Source organism: Culex quinquefasciatus, chromosome 1 (genome assembly GCF_015732765.1).
Source record: "Culex quinquefasciatus strain JHB chromosome 1, VPISU_Cqui_1.0_pri_paternal, whole genome shotgun sequence".
NCBI classification, from domain to species: domain Eukaryota; kingdom Metazoa; phylum Arthropoda; class Insecta; order Diptera; family Culicidae; genus Culex; species Culex quinquefasciatus.
In genome coordinates this window covers 62,418,081-62,442,577 of record NC_051861.1, presented here as the reverse complement: position 1 = coordinate 62,442,577, position 24,497 = coordinate 62,418,081, and the positions used below count along the sequence as shown (strand labels likewise).

The 24,497-nt window shown below is 42.4% G+C and overlaps 2 long non-coding RNA genes and 2 pseudogenes across 2 annotated transcripts; 2 read left to right on the top strand and 2 right to left on the bottom strand.

The window, feature by feature from the left end:
- Nucleotides 1–2,710: 2,710 nt before the first annotated feature.
- LOC6041702 lies at nt 2,711–17,189 on the bottom strand (annotated as a pseudogene).
- On the top strand, nt 4,173–4,740 carry LOC119765268. The gene is made up of 2 exons (XR_005276607.1): nt 4,173–4,336; nt 4,404–4,740. It is a non-coding gene; the product is annotated as an uncharacterized LOC119765268 (long non-coding RNA).
- On the top strand, nt 6,465–7,654 carry LOC119765269. Its single transcript, XR_005276608.1, has 3 exons — nt 6,465–6,538; nt 7,236–7,316; nt 7,418–7,654. It is a non-coding gene; the product is annotated as an uncharacterized LOC119765269 (long non-coding RNA).
- Nucleotides 17,190–20,410: 3,221 nt separating the features above from the next.
- On the bottom strand, nt 20,411–22,577 carry LOC119769950 (annotated as a pseudogene).
- Between the last annotated feature and the right edge of the window lie 1,920 nt (nt 22,578–24,497).

Genomic DNA, 24,497 nt, shown 5'->3' with positions numbered 1-24,497 from the left:
CTGTGCGTCACGCCAGCAAGCGACGGAAGAACAGCTTAGCACTCCCAAAGAAAACCCTAAAAACGATAGTTGCGTTAGGAGTGGATTCAGCCAGAACGAGAACAAATTTACCTCTGAGAGGGTTTTCTGTTGTCCAATGTGTGCACGACTTCCGTGGGTTGGTTCGGCGTTCTACACTCGGTCGTGACCGCTCGTGGCCCACTCGGTCGTTAACGCTTGTGGCTAGCTATTGTAGATATGATTCCATTAGTTTCAACTTGTTTTCTTCCAGCAGTTGATGGAACGTACCTGATACGGCCTCTAAAGAGGGTGAACGTCCTGTGTATCAGTGCCAGCGATTGGGAGTCTTGTGGGGTGCTCTGCTCCGTCCGGCCAGGCGATCTAGATATGTAGAAATCGACCTTAGTTAATAGAAGCAAATCAAGGTCAAGGTAGTTTTACCTCGGCTTGGCTACACTTGAGCTGATTAATCCTCGCCGTCTGCGCCGTCTTGCCGTGATAATCGTCTCGGAAAGCTTGCTGATCCTGCGGCTTCTCTGCGGACAGTTCCTGTTGCTTCTCTGCGGAACGATGCTGTGGAGATGGCGTCCGTTTAGAGAAGACAATCCACATGCTCGTGTACACGTACCTTGTTCTGGCCAAAATAGGAGGAATTAACCAAACACAATCCTTCCAGCGCTGCAGAAGACGCGGACCGTTTCAATTTCACTTCTAAGTTGGAACTAGCGTGCAAAACCCAACTTTGCCGGAACGTAATCTCGCACAAAATGAAGCCACTTGCGCGCTTGGTTGTCGTTCCGCGTTCTCTGCCTCACGATGAATTAAGTGTGTTGGTGCAGGCGATTGGGGATTTCGTTTCCGCCTTCTGCTTGCAAGAAAACTTTGATGTAATAAGTCCCAGGTGGCGTATTTATGTCGGCGCGCACAGAAAGAAATAATCTATCTATTCTGCTATCGTGCTTACACATTAAAATTAAGAAAAACTAACTGGTTTCGTTTACAAATATCATCACAAAACAGACCATACAAAAAACAAACGTAACAAGTTATCATAGCTCCAGCCGGTACGGCTTTGGATGTAATTAGCGATTTGCTCGGCCGTTGTTGCGGGGTCAAACGGTTTAACATAGAAATGCTTGCAGGTAAAAGCCGGGGCAGTTTGCTGAAGAGGAGGAGCCAAATTGTGTTGAACTAATGGTGGTTGTAGGAAGGGCTGTAAGTGGGGCTGTAGCTGCTTCCGGTTCCGGGGACGAGCAGCTTTTTGTTGTGGCACAGATTGTGGATTGTTGTTGATTGGTTGCACTCTAGTGTTGGCAGCAAGCGAAAATGCCGGACTACTGTTGGCTGCAGGAAGATGGAACCCAGCCAATGTTGATTGTGGTGTTTGGAAGGCATTGTGAGCTTGTGGTTGTCCAGACGCTGATCGAGAGCTGCCAGATTGCCGGTTGGTAGTGGATCCGAAACGAAAAACTGGAACGGTTGGGAATCCAAATGAGGGGGCGGCAGCACCTGCGGCTTCGGCCGGACATATACCCGAACGAGCATTACCTGCACGGAAGGTTAAAGGTGCGGAGGGCGCGACTAGGTTCGGCGTCGGTAATCCAGGTAGGGTGGTGATAGTTGCGGCGCTGGATGAGCAGCGGGTCCCGAAAGCACCGGATTGCGTCGAATAGTTTAGGGTCGCATCATCATCTTCTATGATGAATCCTGACCAAACACCCTATCCTACTAACAAGTTTTCAGGTTCCTGGCGCTCGTGGGGTGTAAGCACAGAGTAAATCAGCTGCCCTAGTAGCAACCTGCGCTAACTAACATTCCCGTCCCTTAAAATCGAGGTCTACAAACTGACATGGCGGGCGCCGTTGGTGGCCAATGACTGTTACCTATTCGCAACTGATCTAGCTTTAGCAATCATGGTGTTTTATCTTTTCAGCGCATTCATACATGCTGTTGATAAGGGAAACACCCGAGGGGAACGACACAGCGAAATATCCTGGATTTTGGTTCAAATTCCAGCATTTTCTTCAATCCGATTGAATCTGGCTCAGCGTGTGAAATCCAACTAATCCGAGCAAATCCGATTTCAGCTAAGCAAATCCGACTTCAGCGAGCCGAAATCTCGACGAAATCGATCGGCAACCTGTCAAACGTTATGTCAGAAATGACACTTATCAAATTTTGTTTAGATTTTTTGCTAGCAAAGCACTCTCCGGTGTGGTCACGTATTGAAACGAGGAAACAGGTTCCCGAAAAGCTTTAATGGTGCGCATAATACTTACAGAGACGAGGGGTCTTAGAGCCTGAACATGCAGGTGCGAAAGTGGCCGTGAAGGCTGACCCCGGAGCAGGGAATAGGAACAGGTGACCGAGACATCGGAAAAGGGGAAACTGGCGCGAGGAACCATCAAGCGGAGAAGAGTTCGGAGTGAAACGGTGAATTGAGGTGGCCGGGTCAATCGGACGAAATCAAAAACACAAGGACGTGGTTTACTAAAGTTCTAGAGTTCTATCTTGCAAGTAGTGAAACACGAACCGGACAACGGTAGTCATTCCAGTGTCCGTACAGCACACTTGCGGCAAACTCACCATGAACATTTTAAGACCGTTGGTAAACCTTCCTATTGTCCTGGTCATCCGGGTTATGAGCCATCCTGAAGAGGTCATATTTAGAGAAAACATTTCACTTCAACTGGCTGATTAGGGCTGATTATTTCGTCTATCCAACTTTTGACTTGCTTTATTTCTTTTTTTATAAATTATCTTAATTTAAAATTTCACCATATTGACAAAACGCATTATCTTTTTTCGAGGTTATGTACAGTAAAAATCCAGTATAACGGTCCAGCGGATTCTTGCTTTTGTGCACCTCTTCCAGATTAGAGACTCTAAATAGGGAGACTGGTCTAAGCTTGCTAAATCGATCTGGCAACGTATGTTTTTAGCTTGGCAACACTGATAAGTTTTGCTGGGCGTAAAGGCAAATGCTCGTTTGGATACGTCAAACTCGTGTCTGTTTGGGTACGTCAAATTCACTTCGACCAGTCTCCCTATTTAGGATCTCTATTCCAGATTGGTCATCACCAAGCTCTTTTACCTCTGAAAGCCACCGGAATCGTCATGGTCGCGTTCAGTTCAGGTAGCAGCGTTTCGATTGGTGCGATGCTCGTCTTGAGAAAGTTGGAAGTAGATAAATGCCGGTTCTTTCAGTGTCTGTTAATGCGGAGTAACACGTAACCTCTCAGAAACGTCTAGTTAGGCGGCGTTGAGGGCACCGATAATCGACAACCAAACAACCATTGCCACGAGGCGCCCTCGTCCGGACCTCTTCCTCTTCCTGCATTGAAAGCGTCAGTGCCCTCGTCAGCGCCTCTTCCTCCTACATGGTTCCCTAGATGGTCGCAACGGTAGTTCCCACACCGGAACGGATGCTTGGCGCTGTTGTCGCTGCATGACGGCTTGGACGGTTTCCCTGCAGATGGGTGCGATGGCCGGGGTTCGACTGCTGTTTGCGGCTGTTCCGGGGCAGTTGTGATCGCTTGTGTGGCGGTGTTTGAGACAAAGTTTGCCCGGCACACCGTACACAAAACTGGAATCAGCTCCTTTTTTTTCGCAATTTCGCAACGTGCACCGGTTGGTGTAGATTTTATTCTTCTCCGAGCGGCAAAACTGATCGATGTGGGCGCCCAAGGTTACGTCCGGTGAAACGTCTTGTGACGTGGGAACCGGCTCGCTACACCGCGGACAGACCGGCACCTGAACGTCCTTGCGGCTGGCCGACAGGCAGGAATGCGTTTGGTAGCTGGAGTGCTCCGAGCTGTAATAAAGAGTGAGAGTTTAAATTTTACGTGGAAGAAGCTATTATAATAAACACAGTATTTAGTTAAATGAGTTTTAACATCTCTACTTGTCTGGGACCCCTTCCCCCCACACTGAAAAAATCCAACATGGCAATTTCATGTGCTTTTTCACGTGAATGTCTCCAAAATCAACACAGTAAATTCACATGCTTTTCATTTGCCCTACACATGTTTTGCACGTCGAATGGATGTGAAAACCACGTTAGTTCAACCCATCTTGATCCACTCTTTTTTCATGGGATTTTCATGTCTGATTCACACAAATCGCACTTCGATTCGCCCCAATTGACTTATCCTTTGATTTTCAAGTGGAATTCGCGTTAATGTCAAATGTTATAGATATTGAAGTTGAAATGGTGAAAATTAGTTCCAAGCAATATGGCTACATGAATAGTATGAGAAAACAGCTCGCGCCTTTAAATTGATTTTTTTGCTAGAAAAGTGCACTTTAATAATTAAAATTATACTGCAAAACAGAGGTAATCAATTTCTATTTAGATCTCTAATAAAATATACGCTAAGCAAGAAATTTTCTGATATTTCCAGGTTCGGATTAAAAATTGGTTGATGAGTCTGAAAAGTTAACTTGAATTCCTGGGAAACTTGCTGCGGACAGAACAGTTTCGATCGTCCGCATCCTGCCATAGCTGCTTATAGTGGCTTCCGAAGTATCTACCTAAAGATTACTGCGGATGACGACAAAGATCCTAAAATTATCAAGGTGTTCCGGATTGTGCACCGGAACCAAGGTTCGTCGATCGCCCGAAAAGTTAATTTTAACGTGTGAAGTCGAAATGTGATGTGAAAAAGTGAAATGTTGGTTTAGGAGACCTAAAATGTAATTTGCATTTAAAAAATAAAAGCTAACAATGTATGTACTGTATGAAACGTATTTTTCTTCAAAAAACAAAACAATCCGCTCTTTTTTAACTATTCACTTGAAAAACAAAAGAAAATCATTAGATTTGAATGTGAAATCCATTTAATTTTCATCAGCATTTCATGTGATAATCATGTGCGATGACAAATGAATCTAACATGATTTTCACTTGGTTTGAATATGTATCATGGTTGAAATTTTCTATGTGATTTGCACATGACATTCACATGCTAAACCGTATGGGGCAGATTCACGTGTGAGACATGTGATATTACTATGTGCCTTTCTTTCAGTGCATTCGTTCACAACAAAGCAACCTTGAACTTACCAGAAAATTTCTCTCTTTTCGCGCCGATAACCGACAACCAAACTTCAGCGCCTTCCAGGAAGATCATGATGCTTTGCTTGATACTGCTGTTGCAGATTTACAATTGAATTTCAACTCTGAGAGTGTCTCAATTCCGCCGTATTTGGCTCCGGAGGATTCTGTTGGACGGAGCAATCCGACGGTAGCGGATTATGCTCTAGTATCTGGCCAAAGGACAACACCGGGGGGATGGCAACCCTATTCCGACCAAAGCAAACTGACAACAGTCGACATTAGCACGGTTGTCAAATGAGAGCCCACAACAAAAGCACTAGCTGTCAAATGGTAGCCCATAACAAATCATTGTTTGGGTTTTTTATTTTCAAATTTCCCGCAATTCAATCGATAAATACCTGAAAAAAAACACGTGAATTGTGTTGCTGATGGCAAATTCTATCATATCCTTGGAGATTCCATCCCAATATTGGCTGAAAATTCATATCGAAAAAGTGATTTTTCTGTTTACCTTTTTGCTTTTTTTTTTGGTCGATCAAACCAGGGGTAGCGAAGAAGCCGCCATCTTGGAAGTTCAGATAACAAACACTCAGAATCAGTATTATTCATATTACTTTGGTAACACGAAGTGTGTTATCCTGGTTAAACTCAAAAGTCCCATGCAAATGTGTAAAACCAAACTGAAAATGTGTAATGCCGATTCACAGTGTACGGGCGCACTGTTTGATCGACCAAAAGAAAAAAAGCAAAAAAAGGTAAACATAAAAATCACTTTTTTCGATATGAATTTTCAGCCAATATTGGGATGGAATCTCCAAGGATATGATAGAATTTGCCATCAGCAACACAATTCACGTGTTTTTTTCAGGTATTTATCGATTGAATTGCGGGAAATTTGAAAATAAAAAACCCAAACAATGATTTGTTATGGGCTACCATTTGACAGCTAGTGCTTTTGTTGTGGGCTCTCATTTGACAACCGTGCTAATGTCGACTGTTGTCAGTTTGCTTTGGTCGGAATAGGGTTGCCATCCCCCCGGATCAAACAGTGCGCCCGTACACTGTGAATCGGCATTACACATTTTTCAGTTTGGTTTTACACATTTGCATGGGACTTTTGAGTTTAACCAGGATAACACACTTCGTGTTACCAAAGTAATATGAATAATACTGATTCTGAGTGTTTGTTATCTGAACTTCCAAGATGGCGGCTTCTTCGCTACACGGAGAATCAGCATTACACTTTTTGCAGTTCGATTTTACACCACCGACTAGTTTCAACCCTCGAACTGAAAAAGGTGTAAAATGCGAACTGCAAAAAGTGTAAAAGTTACACGTTTACCAGTTCAGGGGTCCGAACTGAAAAAGGTGTAACTTTTGGACTTAGAAATTTTTTGAAGATTCTGCGGAAACGTTTCGCTCGCTGTCAAATCGGGACTTAGTGCAATTTGAATTCTGGTGGTCAGAGGAGTTGAAATGGTAAGTTTTGCGCCAATTAGGGAACAGTTGCCGGAAAAGGCACCATTCCGGTTCACCCTGACCGGAAAACCAAGAATTACGGGTCAGTGAATGTTTTTGTGGCCGGATTCGTTTGAATTCTTGGTTCTTCGGTCTGGGGGAAGCGAAATTCTATCTTCCGGCAGGAACATAAACAGATCTGTCGGTTGCGGCAAGAAAGTGCAAGATTCCGGTTCCCCCAGACCGGATAACCAAGAATTACGGGCCAGTGAATGTTTTTGTGGCCGCATTCAGTTGAATTCTTGGTTCTTCGGTCTGGGGGAAGCGAAATTCTATCTTCCGGCAGGAGTTGACACAAATCTGTCGGATGCGCTCAGAAAAAGTAAGATTCCGGGTCCCCCAGACCGGAAAACCAAGAATTACGGGCCAGTGAATTTTTTTGTGGCCGGATTCGGTTGAATTATTGGTTCTTCGGTCTGAGGGAAGTAAAATTCTACTATCCGGCAGGAGTTAACACAAATCTGTCGGATGCGGTCAGAAAAGGAAAATTCCGGTTCCCCCAGACCGGATAACCAAGAATTACGGACCAGTGAATATTTTTGTGGCCGGGTTCGGGTTAATCCATGGTTCTTAGGTCGGAGGGAAGTGGAATTCATGGTTTTCCAGACTGGAGGATTTTCAGACTGAAAACTAACCCAACTTTTAAACTTGTTTCCAGGTGAAGCTAAACCGACGCTAAAGTGAACCCAGCGCGCCACGGAACTCGGTCCGGCTTGAAAGATGCCCACGGCAAGCGCCTGTAAGTATTTGGGGGGTTTTGTTGTGTAGCCACTTTAAAAGTGGAGCTAATTTTTTGATTGCTCTTTATCGGGGGACCGTTTTTATTTTGTTCTCTTCCAGCGTCATGGGTGAAGTTCTTCACCAATGCCGGCGTCCCGTCGCAGGCGGCCGCCGAGTACGCGCATGTTTTTGTTGAGAACCGGTTCCAGATGGACATGCTGATGGATTTGAACAAGGAGTACCTGCGTTAGATGGGCATCACGACGATGGGGAAATCATTGCCATCCTGTGCCACTCGAAGACGGTGTGCAACCAGTGTGCCCGCGACCGGGTGCTGTCCTCGCAGTCGGCAGTCGTCGAGGGTCAGTGCTGCCGGAACACTTGGCCTATCTGGTCCCGGTAGCGGCGGTTTCCGCCACGCTTGAGCAACCCACCCAAATCGGCGGTGTCCCGTAAGATCCTTTCTCTTCAGGAGCGCTGAAGAATTTGCCTTTAACCCTTGTTGACCTTTTCAGGCCCCAGCTTGGCGGTGTCTCTGCCGAGCAAATCGCAGAAACACTATTTAGAGCACAAAATCAAACCTCCGGATGGCGGCGAATCTACCACGAACATTGTGCGCATCATCAACGAGTGTTCGGACAATAAGGCATCGCTCGTGTCGACGGTCGGTAGCTTAGGCAGGCGGAGTGCCGTCTACGAACGGCTCGAGCACAACTCAATGACGGGGAGAAGGAGGATGGAGAATTGAAAGACGACATTGACGACGCCGGAAACGGAAGGGAACTGCCGAAGAAGATGGCCTCGAAGGTCACGCTCAAGGATATCGAGGCGCTTGGGAAGAAGAGTGACAGTTTCGGCGGCGGCGGCGGTTCAATCTTTTCGCGGCTGGGCGAGAAGAGCAACCAGAGAGAGAGCAAAGTGACGAAGTGCCCGCCGGGATACTGAAGAAGTCAGGCTGCCTCACTAACGTTTAAACTTTTTCAGCAACAACCCACCCGCAAACTCCCTCCCAAATCCAGAACGTCGTTCCGGTAAAGAAGATCCCGGCCAAGGTGGTCACGGCAGGTTACGACCAGTCGGTCTCCTCGCGACGGCGCAGCTTTGACCGCATAAACTCGGACGTTGAGCTGGCCATATCCGTATCCTTCTCGAAGGAGGACGAAGTGTTTGAAGTCGAATCCCGTCCCAAGGGATTCATCAGCTCCCAGGCGCTTCCAGGATCGGGAACTCTCGGTTCGGGTACGTCTAGGCGGCGGTGGCGCTCTTATCCCAGCCGGGAAACATCAACCAACCTTCCCAAAATAAACAGCCAACTCCGGGACCTCATCAGGAACAACCGATGGCTTCCTCTTTCTCCCCCAAACCTGTAGTGACAGCTATCAACAATCAACTCGGAAAATCCGTTGTTCCCGATCCGGGGAAAAGAAGGTCCGACTTCGCGACCCGCCGGATTTTCTACTGAAGGTCAACCCGAAAGCCGTTCTAAGTCTCATCAACATCATCGACTTAGTGCACCACAAAGCGATCGATCCGGATTGAAAATCCGGAGAAATTTGGACGGGAAAGAGTTGTTGCCGGTGGCGCTAAGTTTCCGTCAACACCTGTGGATCGGGATGGGCATTGCCAAGAGGCCATGGCCACTCCCTGCAACAAAAATTACGCCATGACCTGAGAGCGGAGTGTGTGAACTTGAATTTCAGCAAAAATGTCAATTTCTCTATTGTGAAATAAAAAAATAATAATTGTAAACAATTTAGAATATAATAAAAAATACTTGATGCGCCAGTTTTTATTGCAATTTAATAATCAATAAATAAAAATCCGAAACAAAATGAAAATACGCCCGCATGTATGCAATTTTCCAACCAGTGAAACGGGTGAAACGTTTCAATTTCAATTTTACACGAAATCCAGTTCGACCCCTGTTACACGAAAGTATGTAATCGTACTTGAACTGAATTTCGTGTAATCGAACTCGATTTCGTGTAATGCCTATCCTCCGTGTACCCCCGACCCCACGAAAGTATGTAATCGTACTTGAACTGAATTTCGTGTAATCGAACTCGATTTCGTGTAATGCCTATCCTCCGTGTGCACGGAGAATCAGCATTACACTTTTTGCAGTTCGATTTTACACCACCGACTAGTTTCAACCCTTGAACTGAAAAAAGTGTAAAGTGCGAACTGCAAAAAGTGTAAAAGTTACACCTTTGCCAGTTCAGGGGTCCGAACTGAAAAAGGTGTAACTTTTGGACTTAGAATAATTTCGAGATTTTTGTCCGCTGTCAAATCGGGACTTGTGCAATTTTGGAATTGGTGGCAAGAGTAGGTGCTGAGGTAAGTTTGGCTTTGAATTGCGCACAGTTGCCGAAAAAGGCAATATTCCGCTTTCGTAAATCGGATAACGTTCTTCGTAGCGTGCCGGTGGACACTGTTGTGGCCGATTCCGGTTGAATCCTTGGTTCCCCGGTCTGGGGGTAGCGGATTTGTACCGCCCGGAAACGATTTTTCGAAATCGTTGGCGAAGATCGGAAAAGGCAAGATTCCGGTTCCCCCAAACCGGATAACGAAGAATTGTGGGCTGGCGGACACTGTTGTGGCCGATTCCGGTTGAATCCTTGGTTCCCCGGTCTGGGGGAAGCGGAATTGTACCGTCCGGAAACGATTTTTCGAAATCGTTGGCGAAGATCGGAAAAGGCAAAATTCCGGTTCCCCCAAACCGGATAACGAAGAATAGCGAGCCGGCGGACACTGTTGTGGCCGATTCCGGTTGAATCCTTGGTTCCCCGATCTGGGGGTAGCGGATTTGTACCGTCCGGAAACGATTTTTCGAAATCGTTGGCGAAGATCGGAAAAGGCAAAATTCCGGTTCCCCCAAACCGGATAACGAAGAATTGTGGGCCGGCGGACACTTTTGTGGCCGATTCCGGTTGAATCTTTGGTTCCCCGGTCTGGAGGAAGCGAAATTGTACCGTCCGGATACGATTTTTCGAAATCGTTGGCGAAGATCGGAAAAGGCAAGATTCTGGTTCCCCCAAACCGGATAACGAAGAATTGTGGGCCGGCGGACACTTTTCTGGCCGATTCCGGTTGAATCTTTTGTTCCCCGGTCTGGGGGAAGCGGAATTGTACCGTCCGGAAACGATTTTCGAAATCGTTGGCGAAGATCGGAAAAGGCAAAATTCCGGTTCCCCCAAACCGGATAACGAAGAATAGCGAGCCGGCGGACACTGTTGTGGCCGATTCCGGTTGAATCCTTGGTTCCCCGATCTGGGGGTAGCGGATTTGTACCGTCCGGAAACGATTTTTCGAAATCGTTGGCGAAGATCGGAAAAGGCAAAATTCCGGTTCCCCAAACCGGATAACGAAGAATTGTGGGCCGGCGGACACTTTTGTGGCCGATTCCGGTTGAATCTTTGGTTCCCCGGTCTGGAGGAAGCGGAATTGTACCGTCCGGATACGATTTTTCGAAATCGTTGGCGAAGATCGGAAAAGGCAAGATTCTGGTTCCCCCAAACCGGATAACGAAGAATTGTGGGCCGGCGGACACTTTTGTGGCCGATTCCGGTTGAATCTTTTGTTCCCCGGTCTGGGGGAAGCGGAATTGTACCGTCCGGAAACGATTTTTCGAAATCGTTGGCGAAGATCGGAAAAGGCAAGATTCCGGAAGCGAAATTGAACCTTCTGGCAATGATTTTCCGAAATCGTTGGCTAAGATCGGAAAAGGAAAGATACCGATTCTCCCAAACCGGATAACGAAGAATTGTGGGCCGGCGGACACTGTTGTGGCTGATTCCGGTTGAATTCTTGATTCCCCGGTCTGGGGGAAGCGGAATCGTATCTTCCGGCAATGATTTTTTTTCGAAATCGTTGGCTAAGATTTGGAAAGGAAAGATTCCGACTCCCCCAAACCGGATAATGAAGAATAGCGAGCCGGTGGACGCTTTTGTGGCCGATTCCAGTTAAATTCTAGGTCCCTCGGTCTGTTGGAAGCGGAATTCTAACTTCTGGCAATAATTTTTTGAAGTCATACAACTAATACAATTCATTATTTTTTTCTCCAGACAACCCGGTCCAGATCTACGCCAGCGCTCAAGCAAGATCTACAGCGACGAGGAGGACATCGACGGGATGCCGCTAGTCACCACGGAGGACATTGACTGCGTTCCGATGCAGAGCTCGGAGAAGAAGCTAAGAACATCCCATCCAAGTGGGAAAGTGGGAAACGGTCACGACCGGTAAGTGAGGCACGCTGGGTCCGGTTGCAGCTCCACCACACATTTCACTACGCGAAGATGACAATTCCGACGACGGTGGAGGCAGCAAGGCCAACCAAGCTCGCCTGCTGAAGATGCACTAGTTTGAGGTGCAGATCGTCCAGCATAAGGATCAGTTTGAGTCCGGCACGAGTCAGGTGCGCGTCGGCTGGACCCTCGGGGAAGAAATCGCTCACTACCCGCAAGCACAAAACGTCTCGCCGATTTTCGTCGTCGGAGTACGTCCGCGAAATCACAAGCAAGTCGTCCCGTGCCCCCTCTACTCCAGCAAAAGCCGGAGCAAGCACGAAGCGTATATTTCACCGGTCTGAACCAGCAGCAAGTCCACCCGTCGAGCAGCGTTTCTTGATTCCCAACGCGATCGTCCCTCTCGCCGGTCGGTCGCAGCAAGTACGCTGTGAGGTGGCGTCCTCACACTGGCTGACCAGAACCATAAACTAAACTTACGATCCAAACCGGTGAGGACTTCCGGGACGAACAGATTTGGGCGAAGGCCGCCGCTCCAAGAGCAGTTACCAAAACCGAGAACCAGAGAGAGGAGACAAACTTGAAAGTGACGAATACGACGAAGAAGCATTACGGAACTTGCTCGTCCCGTTCGCGCTTCAGACTTGGCTCCGAAAGCCGCAGCTGATCTGGAAGTCGTGCAGCTTGGTAAGTACCCATCAAACATTCTCAACCATCAACCTCTCATCTTCATTTTATTCATAGCGCAACCTTCCCGGAACCATGTATCGTGTACCGAGCGAATAATCAACAAGTGATGTTAACAGAAGTGCCCTGTCATAGGAGGTGGCCTTGAGTCTGGAGAGCACTCTGGTGGAATTCATCCACCGATCCATCTCCCGAAGGCCCAGGAACAGGCCCCGGTAACCGGTGGTGGTCGCGGTCACTCCAGCTCAACAAATATCCAGTAGCGTCTCTCCTCTTTATGAATGGTGCTAAAGTGCTGCCACAATCTCCTGCGCACCCGCAACCCTCACACCACCTGGTCGACTCCTGGACGATCATGCTCAACTCCGGTTCCGGAGAATGATGCTTCAAACGCGCCCCGGATCGAACGTAACAGGATGCACAACTTCAATGAAACGAAGCCAAGGAATAGTCAGCAGCAGCAAAAGCAACAGATCACAAACGCAATGAATCACTCTTGAAATTCGTTCGCTAGCAGGTGAGTTCGTATTTATCATCTTAGGTCTTTATCCAATATTTAGCGAATCAATTAATTGTATTTCTTTGCAGAATTAGGACACAAAACACGATTCTGGAGCAGGAGTCGGAGTAACCCAGCTTCAATGCAACTAGCCGTGGCCAGGATTTCAGAAGGGCAACCGGACGTCGCTCGGTCGATTGTGGAGATCGCCAGTGGCAGAGCGGGCGCATTCAGTGACTGTTCGCAACCATTACGTGAAGAGCGTGACCGAAATCCGCCTGCGGTCCGTGACCAAAGTCACAAAAATGTACAACCTTGACTATTCTGCCGATGCCTACGGACTGAAGAAAAATCGCGCGTTCCACAAGTTTCACGAACCGCGGCGGGAACCTGGACGAGCTGCTGGACATGAAGTGAAGACTGACATTCGCGACGTTCCGAAGGTGGTCGGTTTCACCGTGGGTATCTACAACGACAACTATACCATTAAACAGTCCGCTGCCGAAGAGCATGTACAACGACAGCAGGTTGAACCAGGGGGTAGCGAAGAAGCCGCCATCTTGGAAGTTCAGATAACAAACACTCAGAATCAGTATTATTCATATTACTTTGGTAACACGAAGTGTGTTATCCTGGTTAAACTCAAAAGTCCCATGCAAATGTGTAAAACCAAACTGAAAAATGTGTAATGCCGATTCACAGTGTACGGGCGCACTGTTTGATCGACCAAAAGAAAAAAAGCAAAAAAGGTAAACAGAAAAATCACTTTTTTCGATATGAATTTTCAGCCAATATTGGGATGGAATCTCCAAGGATATGATAGAATTTGCCATCAGCAACACAATTCACGTGTTTTTTTTCAGGTATTTATCGATTGAATTGCGGGAAATTTGAAAATAAAAAACCCAAACAATGATTTGTTATGGGCGGGGGGATGGCAACCCTATTCCGACCAAAGCAAACTGACAACAGTCGACATTAGCACGGTTGTCAAATGAGAGCCCACAACAAAAGCACTAGCTGTCAAATGGTAGCCCATAACAAATCATTGTTTGGGTTTTTTATTTTCAAATTTCCCGCAATTCAATCGATAAATACCTGAAAAAAAACACGTGAATTGTGTTGCTGATGGCAAATTCTATCATATCCTTGGAGATTCCATCCCAATATTGGCTGAAAATTCATATCGAAAAAAGTGATTTTTCTGTTTACCTTTTTTGCTTTTTTTCTTTTGGTCGATCAAACAGTGCGCCCGTACACTGTGAATCGGCATTACACATTTTTCAGTTTGGTTTTACACATTTGCATGGGACTTTTGAGTTTAACCAGGATAACACACTTCGTGTTACCAAAGTAATATGAATAATACTGATTCTGAGTGTTTGTTATCTGAACTTCCAAGATGGCGGCTTCTTCGCTACCCCCTGGTTATGGGCTACCATTTGACAGCTAGTGCTTTTGTTGTGGGCTCTCATTTGACAACCGTGCTAATGTCGACTGTTGTCAGTTTGCTTTGGTCGGAATAGGGTTGCCATCCCCCCGGACAACACACACGTTTTCTCCAAAAAAATCAGATTTTCGCTTTGACGTTTATTTTGTTTTGATATAAATCTGTCACTTTGCGAACACACTAAAATGAAATCAATAAAAAATCGATTAAACACTGCAAATTCTGATGAAATCCGATAAAATCTTGGAAATCCGATTAAATGGATTAAATCGATGAAATCTAACACGCAGAAAAATAAGGCATATTTGAATCAACAAAACATTTTGTTGATTTGAAAATCTAGATTTTTGTTGAATCAACGCTAAACGTCAAACCAACTTTTTCAAAACAACAAATGATTTTTGTGGAATTGAGAAAATCAAGGTTTGTTTCAACGCAAAATCGGCGTTGATTATATTCAACAAAATTTTTGTTGAAACAAACCTCGTACAGGCTGATTCTACAAAACATTTTTCTGCGTGAACGAAACGAATGAAATCGACGAAAATGATAAAAAGTAAACAAAATCCGACGTAATTAAACCGCAATGGATCACTGTCGTTCCCCTCGGAAACACCACTAGATCGTCGAAGCCTATAATCAGTAGTGCTGAAAGGATATAACGGTTGTATTCAGCAACGGAGGGGCAACCATGGGTGATCTCTCATGCTCATGCTCATGCTCAATAAAATCAAAAAATATAAAGTTTAAGAGTATCAAAACTTCACAATGTGTAGAAGCAATCAAACAACATTTAATTCTAAAATGTAAAAATTTCGAAAAAATCTAATATTTTTTATGTTGATGTTGATATATTTAGTATTATTTTACGAATATTTTATTACAGAAATATTTCTATTTTCGACTCTTTTGATATTTTAATATTTATTTTTTTTAAATATTTCAATGTTTTAATAATTGAACATTTTAATTTTTCAATATATTTTATAAGAAAATATTTTATTTTTCTAGTATTTCAATACTTTTCAAATGAAAATAGTTTAATATTTTTATATTTAAGTACTTTACTATTTTAATAATTTGATATTATTTGATTTGAGCTTGTCAAAATCGTTTGTAATGTTTTGTATTTAAAATATAACTCTGTTTTCAATACTTTATTTACAAGATTCGCAATATTAAAAAAAAGTTACTCTACGTAACTTTAACATTACAATGAAACTTACTGTAAAAATAATTGGAAAAAATGCATTATGAGATTTCCAATAACAGAACCATAATACTTGCTGTAACCATGAATTTTAAGGTAGCTCTATCGTCATTCCAATAAAGTTCGAAAAAGTCAACATTTAACTTACCATAGATATTGTACGAGCTGGTGGCTCGCTTCCAACTTTGTCTCCGGACGCCCCGGAATTCCTTGATCGGTTCCTACCGTAATTCCAGCAGACAGCGGCTAGCGGCGAAGTCCTCAGCGATGGCGGCTTTTCGGAGGCACAAAAGAAACCCGCGGACTCGCGATGGCGCGGAACTTTGGTTCGCGGGAGCAAAAAAGATATGCGACTGCACTGCGCAATGAGTTTTCAAATCCTGTTTATTTATCAATCCAAAACAACACTTACAAACTACTATTTACATTCTTACGAGCTAGGTGTGAGTGTAGTAGTGTGTTGTGTTGTGTTTGATGTGTCTTGGCCAAGACTTGTAATGAGAGGTGTGTACATTTATGTTTTGTGTTAGTGTGCGTGAGTATGCTTAAGATTAGGGTGGTTCAATTACATCCCGCATAATCAAATACCAAAGGTGAAACTGTCGAAATCATAAGAAAATTATTTCTGGTATGGTTACCATTTGTGATATTGTTGATATAATGTCACGACCATATAACAAAATTAAAATGGTACTATTTCCCGAATTGTTACACTTATCTTGACATATTCGAATGGTTGATTTTTTTTCCTACAATTTAATGAACGGTATCTATTCGTCATACGATTAGGATGGTTCGAAACAGCTATTGTTAGAACATAATAGTACTGTAGCCGGTATGATAAAAGTTATGATACTCGGTATGATTTAGTCAAAGAAACCTAAGCGGAAAATTTCCTAAATTTCCTAAGTCCTAATAATTGAAACAATTGCACAACAATTAATGGTACGATATAATTATTCCTCAAATGTTTGGTATTATTTCAAACAGTATTTGTATGATTGAGCCAAAAATGAATTTTAGCGAAAATTTTCTTAAGTCCCGATGATTCAAACAATTGTTCAACAATTCATGGAGAAATATAACTGTTCGCCTTATGGTAAGGATTTTTCAGAACAGCTATTGTTAAAACATAAGGGTACCATACACAGAAAAAAATATGTAAATTTACACAGCACGTAATTACTGTTTCTTATGTAAACTCACTCAATGTAATGTTCAAATATAATGTAAAGAGTAAAAAGTCATGGAAATTACTCTAATGTAAATCTAAATCTAATGTAAATCATGAATGTAAATCTAAATCTAATGTAAATCATGAATCTAATTGAAGTGTTGTGATTTGAGGTTAGGGAAACACGCGTTAGACTTCTGTTACACCACTTTATTTAAGACCGACTTAGGACGTCTGTTCCGGACGACGATCGGAAGACGAAAGGGAACGACAATTGGACATTTGTGTGCACCTAGACTGATGCCATAATTTACAAAATAATGCTACCTATCTAATTGAGGCTGGAAATACTTTTATATCATCCGAGGGACACTACATCTCTCCCTCCCTTAACCTTTGACTACTTACAATTGACCGACTTTGAGGTTATAATAGATTTATAGGTTATTCCTGACTTTGCTGACTAGCGACTACAAAACTGACGACTTTGGCCTTGACGACTTTTTACACGTGACTTTGTTAGGTTAGGATTTTTTTAAACAACTACTGACTAGCGACGACATAACCTTACCTTCAATTTACTTTGGCTTTCTGACTTGGCCGACTTATTAAACGAAACCGATTCCATTTGACGACTTTATACCACCGGACGACATCGGTTACTTTAGAATCTAGTTTCTTGACTGTTTTACTGACGACTGCTCTGACTACAAACGACTACTTACTGACCATAGACATCCACGTGATCTTCCGCAAAATTTTCGGTTTGGCTACTAATTGCCCTGACGCGTTCAAGGATGTGACACAGATCTACACGGAAACGACGATCGAATTCAGCTTTCTCGGGAAGCGGCTCCTACTCCTTCCGGCACAAAAACGATACTGGAAACGTTCGCTTCTACCAAGAACCCATGCTGCTGATTCAGGATTCTGCATTTTGAGATCCATGACTGGGTACTTCAAACTCGACTTGTCTTTGAAGTTACGCATATGATCACGTGTCCAACAAAGTTAACCGGCTTTCTTGACTTATTTCATTACATTTAACTCACCAGACACTTCTTTTATCCTCGTCGCCAACTGAAGTGATGTGATTTGAGGTTAGGGAAACACGCGTTAGACTTCTGTTACACCACTTTATTTAAGACCGACTTAGGACGTCTGTTCCGGACGACGATCGGAAGACGAAAGGGAACGACAATTGGACATTTGTGTGCACCTAGACTGATGCCATAATTTACAAAATAATGCTACCTATCTAATTGAGGCTGGAAATACTTTTATATCATCCGAGGGACACTACACTAATGGAAACGTTGAGCATGGAAACTCAAATCTGATGAATTTCTACCCGTGTTCGGCTTCCTGTAAATTCCTATTCAATGTAAATCATATATCCAATGTATTTCTGCCAAACGTTGACTTCAAAACTACCCGAACTAAAAATAGTAATATTTGGTTCTCTTTCTATCGCTCTGATACTTCGCTGGCCCACTGCCTGAGCCTCGCCCTTAACAAGTTGATGCTTTAGCTGCTCGTTTATAAAATGCGAAGATGGCTCAGTCGGCAGCGGGTAGCAGCAGTAACACCGAGCATCCTACCCGTCGTCTGTTCGATTCCAGTCCAGCGTTATTCCACTTGGCCGTCGACGAGAAAGCGTCCCCTACCTGTGAAACAACTTTTTAGAATCAGAATTTCCTTTTGCTGCCCGCTTCAATAATTTTAAAATAGAACATAGGCCACAACCTTTTCCTACTGCAATCCAAGTCGAGCTACTCATTCCCATTGCCCAATCAGAATTAGTTGATTTGAAATAATGTAAATTCCAAAACTAATGTAAATTCCAAAACAAATGTAAATTTTCAAAACTAATATAAATTTCCAATGAATCTAATGTAAATTTCCAATGGATCTAATGGAAATATACATACATCATTTATCATGATACCTTTTGGTACATGATATATAATGTAAATTTACAGAAATATTTTTTTCTGTGTAGCCGACGTAGTATTTCCAACTTGAAGCTCAGCGAAAAACTCTTAAGTCCCAATAATCCAAACAATTGTACAACAATTCATGGAACGATATAACTGTTCGCCAAACGCTTAGGATTATTTGAAACAGGTATTGTATGATTGAGCCAATTGAACTACAGCAAAAAAAAATCCTAAGTCCGAATAATTCAAATAATACTTTAACAATTCATGGAACGATATACCTGAATTCAGCGAAAATTTTCCTAAGTCCCAACAATCCAAACCATTGTTCAACAATTCATGGAACGATATACCTGAATTAAGCGAAAATTTTCCTAAGTCCCAACAATTCAAACCATTGTTCAACAATTCATGGAACGATATACCTGTTTGCCATATAGTTTGTATGTAAAGCCCGCATAAACGAGAACATTAAAAAAACTTTTTGTTAAATGGTTTTCTCACCATTTCAGAGATCGTAGTCACTATTTGAAAAATGGTAGGAAAACCTTAAAAATACCATATCGGAAATGGTACCCTACCATTTATCATAAAGTTCGACCATCTGAATTGAGGGTGGTTAGCAACGGTAACCTTAAAAATCCCCGAACAACGATTCGTCAAATTACCATTTGTGTAATGGTAAAAATAAAGTCAATTTTCGCGAAAAAGCGACCTTTTTCTTCCGGTTTTTACTACTTCAGAAAAGGTTTTTAAATGGTATTTTAAGGTTGTTCGCACAATTTTTAACCTTGCTGCTACTATTTTAGAAATGGTTCGTAAATGGTTTTTAAGGGGTTTTCTTGCAATTTTTACATAGCGCTACTATTTTGGAAATAGTTTTCATATGGTTATTTAAGGTTTATCCTACATTTTTCCCAGTTTCACTATTTCAGAAATAGTTTTCAAATGGTAAATTAAAGTTTATCATACAAATTTACACTTTTTGAGAAATAGTTTTTAAAAGTTTTTCTTACATTTTTTACCTACCTATTTTTTTACAGAATAGTTCACTTTTTGACGGATGGTTCACAGCAATAATATTTGAACTTTAGCGGCATAAATTCTAGTTGAATGTTGATTCTGTTTCGTTGATCATACTGCCAAAATCAGCCAAACCTGAAAAAGTAAGAAGAAAAAAATCACAAAGTATCAAGTTGAATATAATATTCAAATATCATATGTACTTATCTGATTATTCAGATTGATTGATGCCAATCGTTTGTTCGCTTGGTCGCATCCTCGGCGGAACAATATTGTCGGCCGTCTGCCGGCAAAATCTCTTTTGATCACCGATCGAGTTCTCCAGCACCAGCTGTTCCGTTTTTATCAAGTTCTCCACGGCGCTGAAATGATCAACAAGAAAAATATAAACAAAGTATCTGGTAAATTAAATGATTTGTTTGAAAATTATACCTGCGCACAAAACGTAAACAACGACCAGCCGCACAAACGTTTCACTTCAGACTGTTTTTGTCTGCGCTAAGCGCTTGCCTGCGCGAGAGCAGGTAACGAAGCGTAGCGAGAGAAGAGAAAAGAGAGAACGCGCAAGGCAAATATTTTTTTTTGCGTTGAATATAAATTATTGATAAATTGATTTAGAAATTAAATGCAAAAAGAGATTCTGCATTCAAAAGAAGGCAAGTGCTAACTTTTTTGATGACTGTGTTTCCTTTGATGGTTGGTGTAGATTATGCGAAACAAGGAATAACTTTCGCAGAGGATCTGAAACTTAATTTCGCCGGGACAAAACGCCCTATTTGTTTAAAATATCACACTACACCTCCACAGCGGCCAAAAAACCCAACGCTGCCATAGTGATACGATCACTCACCGAAACACCGCGAATCAAAACCCGTTGAATTTCGCTCTAGTTTCTAGTTTCTTCTGAGCAGGTCGTTTGCGCATTTGCGACGGCGAAGGAGTTGCGCTCCCGCTTGAGCAGGTTCGGGTCGAGGTACTGGTTGAGCTGCTTCCGCCGGACGTGCCGCGCCTCGATCTTCATGCCGTCGCGTGTCGTCTCGAGGACCTTGATGTGCACCTGAAAGAAAACAACTCGGTTAGAGACGCGTTTTTTTGGCTGTAGAATCGCTCAACGCACCGCATGTTTATGCACGGCATCGGTAAAGTTCTGGATGCTTTCGGTCAGGTCCACGTTCAGGTTCTCTTACCGCTCTGACCCCATGAACCAGAGCGAGCAGTGTTGTCTGCGCCCTCGCCGCCGTCGTCCTTTTGGTTTTAGTCCTGCTGCTCGAAGCACTTCGGGTTGACGTGGGCCAGGTTGATGGGCAGGATTCGCTCCAGGTTCTGGATTAGGTAGCGGATCTTGGACTCGACCAGTCCGCACCACTCGAGGTGGTCGTCGGTGTTGTTCGAGGTCACGAGTGTAGAGTACGATAAAGTAGCGATACTTGAAGAAGAAGCTCGGCGCCTCGAACAGCTTGTCCCAGCCGGCCTTGTCGAGCATGATTTCGTCCGTGATCTGCATGCCGCGGTTGAACTCGTTCAGCATGACCTTCCGCGTCAAGCTAGACACGTGGAAGGTCGAGTTTTGTTGCGGATATGCCGGCGTGATGATCGACATCAGGTGGAACTGGCCCTGCACGTTCACCCGCAGATCCCACACTTGAAAGCCCAGATTCTGGCGCCACTTCCCGCGCGAAAACACCAGAAAGCACTTGTGCACCTGCGTGGCCGCGACGACATTCGGGAGCTGACACGTCCTGGCCACCAGCATAGCCCACGACACACCTCCAAAGTAACCCAAAGAGTTGGAGTAGATTCCATGCTCTGAAAACAGAAAAAAAACAGTGAAAAGAAGAAAACCCTAATATTAACAAAAACCCTAAAAGATACCAACCAAATCTCAACTTACACTTCGCCCACAGCTTGATCGAACGCAGCGCCAGCCGAAAGTTGTCAATGTTGGGCACCGGCCGTAGGATCTCGTCGGTGGCGCGGCACCCGTTCAGACTGCGCACCAACTTGGGGTCCAAATTCTTCAGCAGCATATCTTCGCGCAGGTCAAAGTTGTCCGGAATCTCTTTCAGCGCTAACCGCGCAAACAGCAAATCAATCTTGATGCCGTCAAACTTCATCTTGACGACCGGCACAAGCGCCTCCTCGACGGCGCGGTACTGTCACCTCGGGCTGTTTCTTCAGCAGCTCGAAGAACGACCCAAAGTAATCCTGCCGTTCGATGTTGCGCGGCGCCACGCACAATGCGTCAATATTCGTCCCCTTGTGGTTAACGCTCAGCCGGTACGACCCAAAAGTGTAGATCTTCCCGCCGAGCTTCTCGGCCAGCACTTCCGGCATGTTCTTCGAGATGGACACATTGCGCACCCACTGCTTGACCAGCGTGTTCAGCTTGGACAGAATCTCCATCCGGTGGTTCAGCTTGGACTCGTCCTCAAACACGTTGTACGGCTCGAGCGACTTCTGCAGCTCCACCGTCTTGGTGTGGTCTTCCGTCTTCGGTTCCGCCAAACTGATGGCCGACGTCATGCCCATCAGTTTTGTTGCTGCCAGCCGATGCTGCTGCTGCGGCCGCCGCGTGCTCAACGAAAAAAAAAACTTTGACGGCACAGGGAAAGTAAAAAATCAAAACAAACATTCCTCCTCCAACGCAAGGCTGTATATCATAGGTAGAAAGCCATGCCTCCAACGAACGTTGCACCAAATGCAACACCAAGTTGACAGTGTCATTTTGGATTTGAACTTGATTTTGAGTACCTCCAGCTGACTAACTAATGTACTAATTATTCAGTTCAACTGCGATTACATTTTTTTTGGTAAACGTAGTTGAATTGAAAAAATCGTATGAAAAAGTGCGAAACGCATTAGCAATGTGCGATTTTCAGTTACAGTGTACACCTACCAAAATAAAATGTGGTAATCTCCGGCAATTCCTCAAAATGATCAACTCACATTTTGCGTGTATCGCCCCGTTTTGACAATTCTCCCCTCCTTCGCAAACGCCCTCCCAGTCACGGCTTTCTAGCAGGATTCTGGAAGAGTTCTCATTCTTACAGCATTCTAGCAGAAATGTTCCACTATTCTTACAGGAGTCTGGCAGAACCAGCTGTGCTAGACTATTTCGTGACTGGGCTCGCGCTGATTCATCTGTCAATCTGTGTCCTGTCACCTGCCCACATAGAAAAATGGGCGGAAAACGTCCAAAAAGCGGGGACGTTTTGCCTGAAAGCGGGCCCGATTTTCAGCACGCTTTTTCCCCTCATTGTGGCCCATTGCGTGCCAGAATGCAACATTTAGGCGGGCGTTACGCATTTTGGCCGCTGTGTTACGCCCGTCTGTGGCACGCTTTTGGGCCCGTTTTGACCACAATAACGGGCAAAAAAGCGATGGCGGAACGGGGCGCATTTTGGGGGTGCTTCTTCTTCTTTAGTATTTCCGGATTCAGTTTAGAGTGGTTAGGGTGATCAATACGAATAGGGTGATAAAAAACAAAACAGATTAAAATGTTTATTCAAAGAGTTTTTGATTACAATAAAAGCCAATCAACCTATTTAAAACTAGCCTATATAAATAAAAGTAGAATTAATATGTTTAAATTAATTTAAACTGGTCCTATTGGTTTAAATAACTGAATTTGATAACATTATTATTATAAATTTACTAACCAAAATAGTTTTAATAACTTTAAATTAGTATTAATTATTAAAATTTAGTTGATATTAGCTAAGTTAAATAAAGTTAAATTAAGTTAAATCAAGTTAATTTAAGTTCAATGAAGATAAATTAAGTTGAAGAAATTCAGATTAATTCATCTATAAGTAAAAATAAGTTAAATTTAGTAAAATTTGAAAAAAAAATAGTTTATTAAAACTTAGTAAAGTTTCGTTTAAAATTAGTTAAATATAGTAAAATTTTGTACAATTTATAAAAATTAAGTGAAATTTAGTAAAAATTAGAAAAAAATTAGCATAATTTAGTGAAGTTTAGTAAAATTTAGTAAAATTTAGTAAAGTTCAGTAAAATTTGGTAAAATTTAGTAAAATTTAGTAAAATTTAGTAAAATTTAGTAAAATTTAGTAAAATTTAGAAAAATTTAGTAAAATTTAGTAAAATTTAGTAAAATTTAGTAAAATTTAGTAAAATTTAGTAAAATTTAGTAAAATTTAGTAAAATTTAGTAAAATTTAGTAAAATTTAGTAAAATTTAGTAAAATTTAGTAAAATTTAGTAAAGATTAATTAAATTAAGTAAAATTTAGTAAAATTTAGTAAAATTTAGTAAAATTTAGTAAAATTTAGTAAAATTTAGTAAAATTAAGTAAAATTTAGTAAAATTAAATAAAATTAAGTAAAATTTAATAAAATTTAGTCATATTTAGTCAAATTTAGTCAAATTTAGTAAAATTTAGCAAAATTTAGTAAAATTTAGTAAAATTTAGTAAAATTTAGTAAAATTTAGTAAAATTTAGTAAAATGTAGTAAAATTTAGTAAAATTTAGTAAAATTAAGTTATTCTAGTAAAGTTTAGTAAAATTTAGTTAAATTTAGTAAAATTTTGTTGAAATTTGTAAAATTTAGTTTAATTTAGCTAAATTTAGTTAAATTTAGTTCAATAGTTCAGTTTAGTTAAATTTTGGTAAATTAAATTAAATTGATTTAAGTTAAGATCAGTTAAAATAAGTTTAATTCAGTTAAACTAAGACAAATTCAATTAAATTTAGTAAAATTTGGCAAAATAAGGTTAAATGTTTTAAAATTTTGTTCAATTAAGTTGAATTCAGTAAAATTTAGTTAAATAAAATAAAATTAAGTTAAATTTAGTTACAATAAGTTAAATTCAGCAAAATTTAGCTAAATAAAGTTAAACCAAGTAAATTTAAGTTAAATTAGGTTAACTAAGTTAAATTTAGATAGCTAAGTAAAGTTGAAAATAGTGAATTTAGTTAAATTGAGTTAAATAAACATATGATTTTAAGATTGA